Source organism: Labeo rohita, unplaced genomic scaffold (genome assembly GCF_022985175.1).
Source record: "Labeo rohita strain BAU-BD-2019 unplaced genomic scaffold, IGBB_LRoh.1.0 scaffold_143, whole genome shotgun sequence".
In the NCBI taxonomy this organism is placed as follows: Eukaryota; Metazoa; Chordata; class Actinopteri; order Cypriniformes; family Cyprinidae; genus Labeo; species Labeo rohita.
The window spans coordinates 95,138-104,535 of NW_026127593.1; the positions used below are offsets into that span (position 1 = coordinate 95,138).

The following is a 9,398-nucleotide window of genomic DNA, read 5'->3' on the forward strand; positions in this document are numbered from 1 at the left end:
GAAGGGATTCTACAAAAGATACAGAGAGAAACTGCTAAGGATGAGACATTTCAGATGTTGCAGCAAGTGATAGCTCAGGGATGGCCAGAGGAGAAAACTCAGCTGAAAGAAGAGGTAAGACAATTCTTTTCTATAAGAGAAGAGCTCAGTGAGCAAGATGGAGTGATTTTTAGAGCTCTAATACCAGCAAAGCTGAGAACAGAGATCATGGAGAGAATTCATGCGTCACATCTAGGCATGGAAAGCTGCTTACGAAGAGCAAGAGACTGTGTATACTGGCCTGGGATGAGTGCTGCTATTAGAGAATACATAGGGAAGTGTGCTGTTTGCAGAACTGTAGATGTGCGACAGCAGAAAGAGACAATGTGCGCACAAGACATTCCGATAAGGCAAAAGTCGGGACAGATTTATTCTCATTCAACAACAGAGCATATCTCATCACAGTTGACTATTTCTCCAACTTCTGGGAAATTGATTGTCTCCCTGATACCAGCTCAAGCACAGTGATACACAAGCTAAAGGCCCATTTTGCACGACACAGGATCCCATAGCTTGGGAATTCAGGCATGTGACGTCATCTCCAGCATATCCGCAAAGCAATGGCAAAGCCGAGTCTGCAGTTAAGATGGCCAAACAGCTCATGGGAAAAGCTAAGAGAGCAAAAGCTGATCCATACTTGGCTATACTAGAGCACAGGAACACTCCATCTCAGGGATTCAATGCCAGTCCTGCCCAAAGACTCATGAGCAGAAGAACTAAAACATTACTGCCGACACGGGACAGCCTCCTGCAGCCAGGTGTTGTAAACACAGAGCACGCTGTAGAAGTCAACCAACGCAAACAAGCCTACTACTACAACAGAGGAGCGAAAGATCTTAGACCTCTGCAGGAGGGAGAACAAGTGAGAGTTCAGCTGGACACGAAACGTAGAGCACACTGGACACCGGCAAAGGTGGAAAGAATGACCAATAACCGATCATACACTGTCAAGCTGGAAAATGAACTGTTGTACGGAGAAATCGGAAACATCTCAGGACTGTGCCTGGAGGACCACAGAGAGCAGACACATGGAACACAACTGTCAAGCTTGATCAGACTAATCATCCAGATGAGGGACATTCAAAGGCAGTACCAGAGTCACGCATAACACGCACACACCATTCAGACACCAGCAACAGCGTTGTGATAACTAGAAGTGGCAGAATAGTTAAGAGACCAACACACTTGAGAGATTTTGTTTAAATATGTTTAATTGTTCTTAAGACACTGAAGTGTAATTTTGAGTATACAGTGTTATGTTGTTGTGCACAAGTTGTAATGTTATGTTGTTTCTTGAATACAGTGCACATAATACAGTGTATAAATTGTTAAAAAAAAAAACAAACAAACAAAAAAAAAAACAAAAGGAAAGATGTTACAATATGTTATATATGGTCAGCAGGATGTGAAGATGTGACAGACCATGTATGGTTAAATTGTAATTTGAGTGTGTGACATCATTGAGATGCGCGAGCATGTGAAGTAAAGAAAACACACAGAAAACCTGTGTTTCTGAGATTCCTTGTTTTTTGAGGGATAGTTGATTACCAGAGTGAACTAAGCTTAAAACAAATGACAGGCTGACTCCTCCACTCTCTAAAGAAGTCACTGTGAGGGCACAGTTGGTCGATGGCTATGAAGGTCCTTCTTCTGCATGGGCAGACATTACAAGCCCTGGTCCAAACAGGACAACTCTCAAACAGGCTAAGGAGGCATTTTTCATAAACTATGAACTTTGCATCCTTATGGGATGGCATTGATGTGGCACTGAAATAAATATATATATATATATATATATATATATATATATATATATATATATATATATATATATATATATATATATATATATATATATATATATATATATACAAAGAAACATTGTGCCTGTTAGTGAAAACCTGAAAACAAAGTCACAGTTTGTGTGAAAACATTTCTGAATTGTGCATGATTGACTGTGCAGGATCATATGTGAAATGTTGTGGATCAGTGCCTTCAGAGGAAACATCCCCTATTTCCATATCCTCCAATTAAACACGGGATCTTTTGGCTGGCCCTGAAGCCTTCACTGGTGTCGATGTAAATGGCTGTATTGTGAGCCATGACACTGCAGTAGTGCACACTTTGAGACAACACTGTCACCTGTATGCCTATGCCCGTTAAAACATAGAATTAGCAAGGGAAATAGTGGTAACCCATACAAGATTTTAATAACAGGGCACAAGCCATCTTCTCAGTCCATCAGCAAAGACGGATCCTGATGATTAAGAATAGAACTGCCAATAGCAGCTGATTTACTGCACTAAACAAGTGTGGGATTACAAATTTAAGAATCTGTTTAAAATATGCTGATCCTATGCATATTTGTTATAGGTTCCAATATAACAACATGAACTGAAAAAGTTATGTATACTGTGACAGTCTAAGAGCAGGCAGCCCAGGCCCTGAGTCAGTAACCTTTTGTCTTTATGCAGTTCCTGAACATCTGGCAGGTTTTCCCAAGTTAAGTGTGAATTCTAAGTAGGGATGGGTACCGAAACCCGGTATTAAATCGCCCCGGTGCTAAATTATGAAAGACCGGAGTATCGATAAGCTCTGGCGTTAACGGTTCTGCTATCGGTATTGGAGAGTTTAAGAAAATACACATACATTTATTATTGCTATATGAAGAGTTCAGATGCAAAACCAGCTATGTAAGTACTGGCACTTCTGATTGGGCTGAGGCTGGAATTTAGCGAGTCTGAAGTAAAAGTATTTGAGGGACATATAATATGTGTCAGGAGCATTGACTCATTTCATTTTTGACCGAGATGGCTTTTAGCTGGTTTTGCATCTGAACTCTTCATATATACATTATGTTGCCAATTTTATCTATCCAGAGTCGCCAGCTGTTTTTATATGCAGTAATATCAGTCTATCATTTGTCTACGATGCATTTTTGCTATTCGCAATTCAGAGGAGAGATTGCGCTCACGCGGAGGAGCTACAGAGAGCGCAATATGAAAGCCTTGTTAAACTGTAATGACAGAGGACAGAACTAAACAATCAAACGTCTGCTTACACTTTAGACCTGTGGCTGTGTTATTAAACTAATTTTATTGTTGATTTTGATGTTAGCTTCCAAGGATCATAAAAAAAAAAGATGAGGTAAAACTATTTGTGACCGGGGATTTTGATTTACCACCAAGAACACATTTAGCGGGTTCACTTACTTTGTAGTTTATTCATTTAATGCTTTCAAAAGAATGTTTTGTTCTGAAAAGTATTCCAAAAATGTACAAGAAACAGTTCCGGCTAACAGCTTTCACAAAAGAGACCGGAAACGAATAAAACAGATTTCTGTAGTTAAAGAAAACAACAACAGAGAAGAATACACAGAGCTGGGAATGCACTTTAAATCTCGCAGCTCTGTATTTTCCTGTGTATGAGTATCTCCAATGCACTACACGCCATAGCTTTACAGTCTATTTGCATGTAAGCAAAATCAAACTTTTAACCTTCAAAACACGGCACTACAAAAACACAGCCGTCACCCCAAAATTACAAAAAGAAAATACTGCAATACAAAAATAGATTATACAACACCGGAATGCTGTTGTACACTACAGAGAATCTACCCGCAAATACACACAGTACAATACGGCAGTGGGAATACTGTACAAAAAAAGAAACAAAGCACCATAAGTACATTCTAACATTACCCACTTACATATCACTTGTGAAAAATTGAAGAAAATAACACTCACATGATGATGAGCTCCTATTTCACCCTTTACATTCACTTAATGAGAGCTGTAAACTGTGTAGAAAATCAGATAAATTATCAATCACATGAAAACACATGAAATATTCGCAAAAAGTAGCAGTGCAAGACATTTTATAAAGGCACAATTGAACAGGCCTACACCGCATGGTGCGACATCATACCATCGTACCTCGTACATGATATAACTTTTCAAGTACAACACCTCTTTGAAACAACACAACGGAATAAATATCCAGAAAGGATATTTAACTAGAATATCAACAGAAAAAAAACATATTTACCGTTGGAAGATCTTAAATAGGTCAACGATTACGGAGAGTGTGCGTCTCCCCTCGCACTGCTCGCTGCGCGTCACTTACAATCTCTGAGAACAACAGCGTATGCGCATTCCCCAGGTGTAATGCATACAACACCACCTACTGACGACTCCAGGGAAATACAGATAGTCACTGTCTCTTTTGATTTGGCAATTTACAGAAAGCAGCAAGTAAGATAAAATAAGTTTAACCATACAAGGAGAGAAATCAACTTCTATAGTTTTTACCACTCAGTTACATATTCTTTCAACTTCTTTACCTTCACAGCGGTGCGCATTCATTATTTAACGTCAGAATCAGCACAATCGGTGATTGTTGTAAAATGCAATCTTTACTGTTGATAAATTGCGGGACATGTTTGATAAAACGTTGAAATCACAGTGATCCATGGTAGAGATGCTGTTTCCCCGGCTGAGCTCTGTGTGCGCTCCAAAATGGACAAGCAAATTACACTTTGGACTTCGAGTGTGCGTCCAAACGATCAAACACACACAGATATTTCAAAGTGGCCGGCTTGAAGAGTACTCACTTAAACACAGTTTATGTCTTGGATGTGAACAGCTGTGTCAACACGATCTCATGAAAGTGAGTATCAATACTACGAGTTTCTGTTTCTATTTGGTGTTCTATTTATACACAGAAATGGACTTTGCGTGCATATGATACGCAATTGTTAGGATTAGGAGTGTGGGGTAAGTGCATATTATATGTAGGCTACGCCAAAAACTGTATTCTAAATAGATCAAGGCTGGGAAAATCTTTAACTGAGCTGTTTTCCTGAACCACATTTGCATGCTTTGTTTAGATTGATTCCACTTCTATGTACTCCTCCCACTTCAAACCTATATACTTTGCTGTGCTGAGATTTTGTCAGAAGACGACTTTGATGACTGCAGTGCCAAGCAGCGAGTATCTGAATAAAGAGAAACTTCTGCTTCAAGATATCTAAAATGTCTCCTGGTCTCTAAGAAAAAAATTCACAACACAAGCTTACAATTAATAATAGTACACAATTAATCTGTCCTTATAACGCAGCACAAACGCACTTAATAATAAGTAACATTACCTTTGCTTTGATGGTGGGATCCCATTGTTTTCAAAGACAGTTGTGTTTCCTTAGATAAAACAATAGGACCATCTACTGTATTTGGCAGCCTACATCATTTGTAAGCAGGAGCTGTGATGTACTCTAAAATTCAAGCGTGCAAAATAATCATAATTACAAACATCTGGCTTAACTTCAAATGGCTTAATCTACAAATTGGTCTATAGATTCCTTGGCTTGTGCCAAGAAAATCGATATCAATTATGCCATATCGGTTCAACTTCCTGTCTAAAAATCATTTTGATTTTCTTTAAAAACATACTTTTTTTTTGGAACCCCTCGTAGACTTTTGGTATGATTTTCACTAAATTCAACTCAGATCGTCTTCAGACCATGCCGGCAAAAAGAATTTGGATTTTATGTCGATAATGTGAAATGGTTTACCTCATGCTTAATCATTTTGTCATCTCTGTCATGCTTAGCTCCTCATTTTGCTTCTGTTGTGCTTGGCCAGAGCTGGGCCAGAAAAAAAAATACTATGAGGGAGTAAAACACAACAGAACATATAGAGGGTGGAAAGGATGGTGTAGGTGAGAAAGGCAATTGAATTAGATGAATATAATGATTTGTGGGGAATCAAGTTCCCATAATGAAACAGGCTAGATTATTTATACTTGAAGGAGTCATAATTATCCATGCACTCACCATGATCTGGTTCTCAGCTCATAAATCAGTGCACATATATAACATCATGGCGCATTCAGGCGCGTATTAAATTCTTAATTTTCACCCATTTCTGGAAATGAGACGAAAGTGGTAGTTTAGTTTTTTCCGGTCTGGTCTGATCCCAGACTAATGAAATATTAATGTGCATCCAGCATGTAATGTATCTTTAATATAATACTGCCTTACATTATTAACAGAAAATCTGCTATAATTTTATTTTATATATTTGTATAACCTCTTGTTCTGAATCCTGTTCTTTAGGAAGAGATAAATGTGGAGTTGACACTATGATCCAAGAAACACCAAATGATTTTTCTATTAATTTTATTTTAGCTGCAATTCTGTACTCTTTATACTGATTGAACTGAACATAATTATCACTATGTTTCATGACTTGTTTATTATAAAACAGATTTCTGAACAGATGAGATGTATATGAATTTGGAGGTTGCTTGGAAACAAACAAACAAACAAATATTTAATTATAAGTGCAACATAAAATGTAACACAAATATAATTTCAAACAAACAATCTGAGGTGGTATATATGGACAGACAAACATGAGCCTGATGTTTTATTTATAATATCTATAGCCCCCTTTACACATTAAACTCAGTAAGTTTTCATAACTACTGTTTACACTAGCAATAGTTTTCCATCTTATGTAATCTTATGCTTTATTTACACATAGTATCAAAACAGTAATGCTATAAATGACTACCTGTTATTTACCTGGATTTTTCAAAAGATCCTACTCGCATATGATCTCTAATTGGTAATTTATCTGTACTTGTCCAGAAAAGGTTGTACGTGTGAAAGTTCCTTATGGAATTTTGGCTTCTCAAAAAGCAGGTTAGGAGGAAAATAATGTGTCTTAATTTCCTGACAAAAACATAACTCTGTGTGAGTGCGCATTTTGTTTCAGTTTCAGTTTTACTCGCTCCGTATCCAATAAAGAAATCGATGTATTCCATTTTCTTGTCAAATATCTTCCTTTACTCTTCACTGAGCGATAAATAAAACAAATAAAATCAAATAAACAAAATATAATCCTAAATCTCAAATATTACAGACTCCGCTGTATTCCAAGAATGCACTGCCGCCAGACTTGACAGATGCGATTCTTAAAGGGGTCATCGGATGCCCATTTTCCACAAGTTGATATGATTCTTTAGGGTCTTAATGAAAAGTCTCTAATACACCTTGATTAAAAATTTTCAATGGTTTTGTAAAACAACACGCTTTTTACCTTGTCAAAATGAGCTCTGCAAAAATCATCTAATTCTAAGGGGTTGTTCCTTTAAATGCAAATGAGCTCTGCTCACCCCGCCCCTCTCTTCTGTCTGTGGAATGCCGATCTTGTTTACTTTAGCCACATTTAGCTGCATTTAGCCGGTAAACTTCCTAACTACCACATTATAAGGAAAGGCGATCGCAAAGATTCATTAAAAAATGATTATACACACACTTCTGCTGTAAATGAAGGTGGATCATGAATGATTCGCACGAACATAGACGGATATATGTAGATCGGGAGGCGCATTCCCTTCACAAACAAATGTAATCCACTGCATCTTCAGCGGCTCAGATGTCGGGAGTAAATGACGACCACTATGTTCATTATTACATCCAGCAACACAACACCTCAGTCGCTCAATCGGAGATATTCTTGTCTAACTTACATCCCTGCTTCGGCATTAAAACAAGGAAAGTTACTGGACTGTGACAGCTGGTCTGAGGTAAGAGCTCATGTCAATCAACTATCATGGGAGCAGCCTCTGAGAATGGCTCGATTTGAAAAAGGGGATATTATTTTTACAGATTAATTAAAAACCGGATTTTTATCATTATAGGGTAGATTTGTACATACACTGCCAACACACATTAATGTTCAAACAACATGAAAAAGTGAAGTTTGCATCCGACGACCCCTTTAAAGAGCCAGTACACAATTTTACATAGTACATATTTGCAATGTAAAATACAGAAAATTTGTCTAAATTGTACATATGAATAAAGTGTGTTTACAAATACAAACAATCCAAAACAAAACTGGCATGCGCTACATGATAGTAAAAATATTTGTTACAGAACCTAAGCAAAAATAGGCTTCTACATTACCGCCCCCTAATTGTTCTCAAACTCTTTGAAACAGTTACTTAAATTTAAACTTAAGGAGCCATATTATTTTATTCCAAAGCAACACAAATTTAGGTTCCTAAAGACACATTGCCTTCATATACTCATTCTGCTTCCTGTAACAAGCAAAGTTTTGTTATCTGTCTTTCCAAAATGTTCGCCTTTGTCTTAATGTGGACTTGTCGGACGAGACCCTTCTTGTCAGGAATAGTTTAAGTGACTCTTGCTAACATCCATGAATTCCTAGGGGCAGAGTCATCAACTACCAGAACAATGTCTCCAACAGAGAAGTTTCTTGTTGGGTTGTTCCACTTTTGTCTCTGTTGCAACTGTGGCAAGTATTCCCGGCACCAACGCTTCCCGAACAAATCAGAAACGTACTGCACCTGTTTCCATCTGCGTTTAGAATACAGGTCATCTTTGTCAAACAGTCCTGGAGGCAATGATGGCCTTGTCTTGAGTAACAACAAGTGATTCGGAGTCAGAGCTTACAGATTATGTCACTTGATGCCACTGTAATTGGACGACTGTTGATTATACCTTCTGCCTCACAGAAAACAGTCTGAAGGCATTCCTCATCGAGAACTTGTTCTCTAATTGTAGCATTAAGGATTTTTCTTACTGAGCGTTTTAGTCTCTCCCATGCCCCGCCATGGTGAGACCCCATGGAAGGATTGAAAACCCACTTGATTCCTTGTTGGCTGAGATGGTCCTGAATCTTCTGGTTGTTCCAATTTTCAATGGATTGTCTCAACTCACGCTCATCAGCTACAAAATACCATTGTCCCATTGTCTGACCTGAGAACTTTCACTTGTCCCCATGGGCAACATTTGACTCTGGAGTCGGGGGGGGCAACAAAAAAAAAAATTTGGATAAGCATTAAAACAATCCCCTACCGTACTGCAACGCACCAAAGCAGTCATTACAGCGCAGTCAAGAATAACGTGAAGAGGTTGCCAACGTTTACTAAAACTGTGGAGGTACTTTTGACTCTTGAATCTGGCAAAGCTTCCCGTTTTTAACTGTCAGTTGACAGCCTTTCATTTTTAACCAAATGTGCACGCTGCTTTTCTGATTTTCCGTGTCTTTTTCCCGTGTCATGTGACATATCCGTTTTAATTCGTTGTTACTAAAGGTGAAACACGTTAAGAAAAAATGAACGATCAGTTGTGGGACTGTTTCGTCATAAATCGCATACTATTCATTTCTGAACTTTACCGTCCGTTACTGGCAATGAAATTAGGCTACTGGTTGATATGTCCCGGTAGAGCCCTGAATTGCAGCCCGAGCCCGACGGGCCTTTTTTACGTCCCTAGGGCCAGGCTTCGGGCCAATTCGGGGTTTTTGTTTTCAATTTGCTTTATT

The 9,398-nt window shown here is 38.3% G+C and overlaps 1 long non-coding RNA gene across 1 annotated transcript; it reads right to left on the bottom strand.

Annotated features, from left to right (window-relative positions):
- Positions 1-3,005: 3,005 nt before the first annotated feature.
- On the bottom strand, positions 3,006-4,356 carry LOC127158284 (uncharacterized). The gene is made up of 3 exons (XR_007826109.1): positions 4,087-4,356; positions 3,786-3,838; positions 3,006-3,693 (listed from the first exon to the last, which is right to left on the bottom strand). It is a non-coding gene; the product is annotated as an uncharacterized LOC127158284 (long non-coding RNA).
- Positions 4,357-9,398: the final 5,042 nt, after the last annotated feature.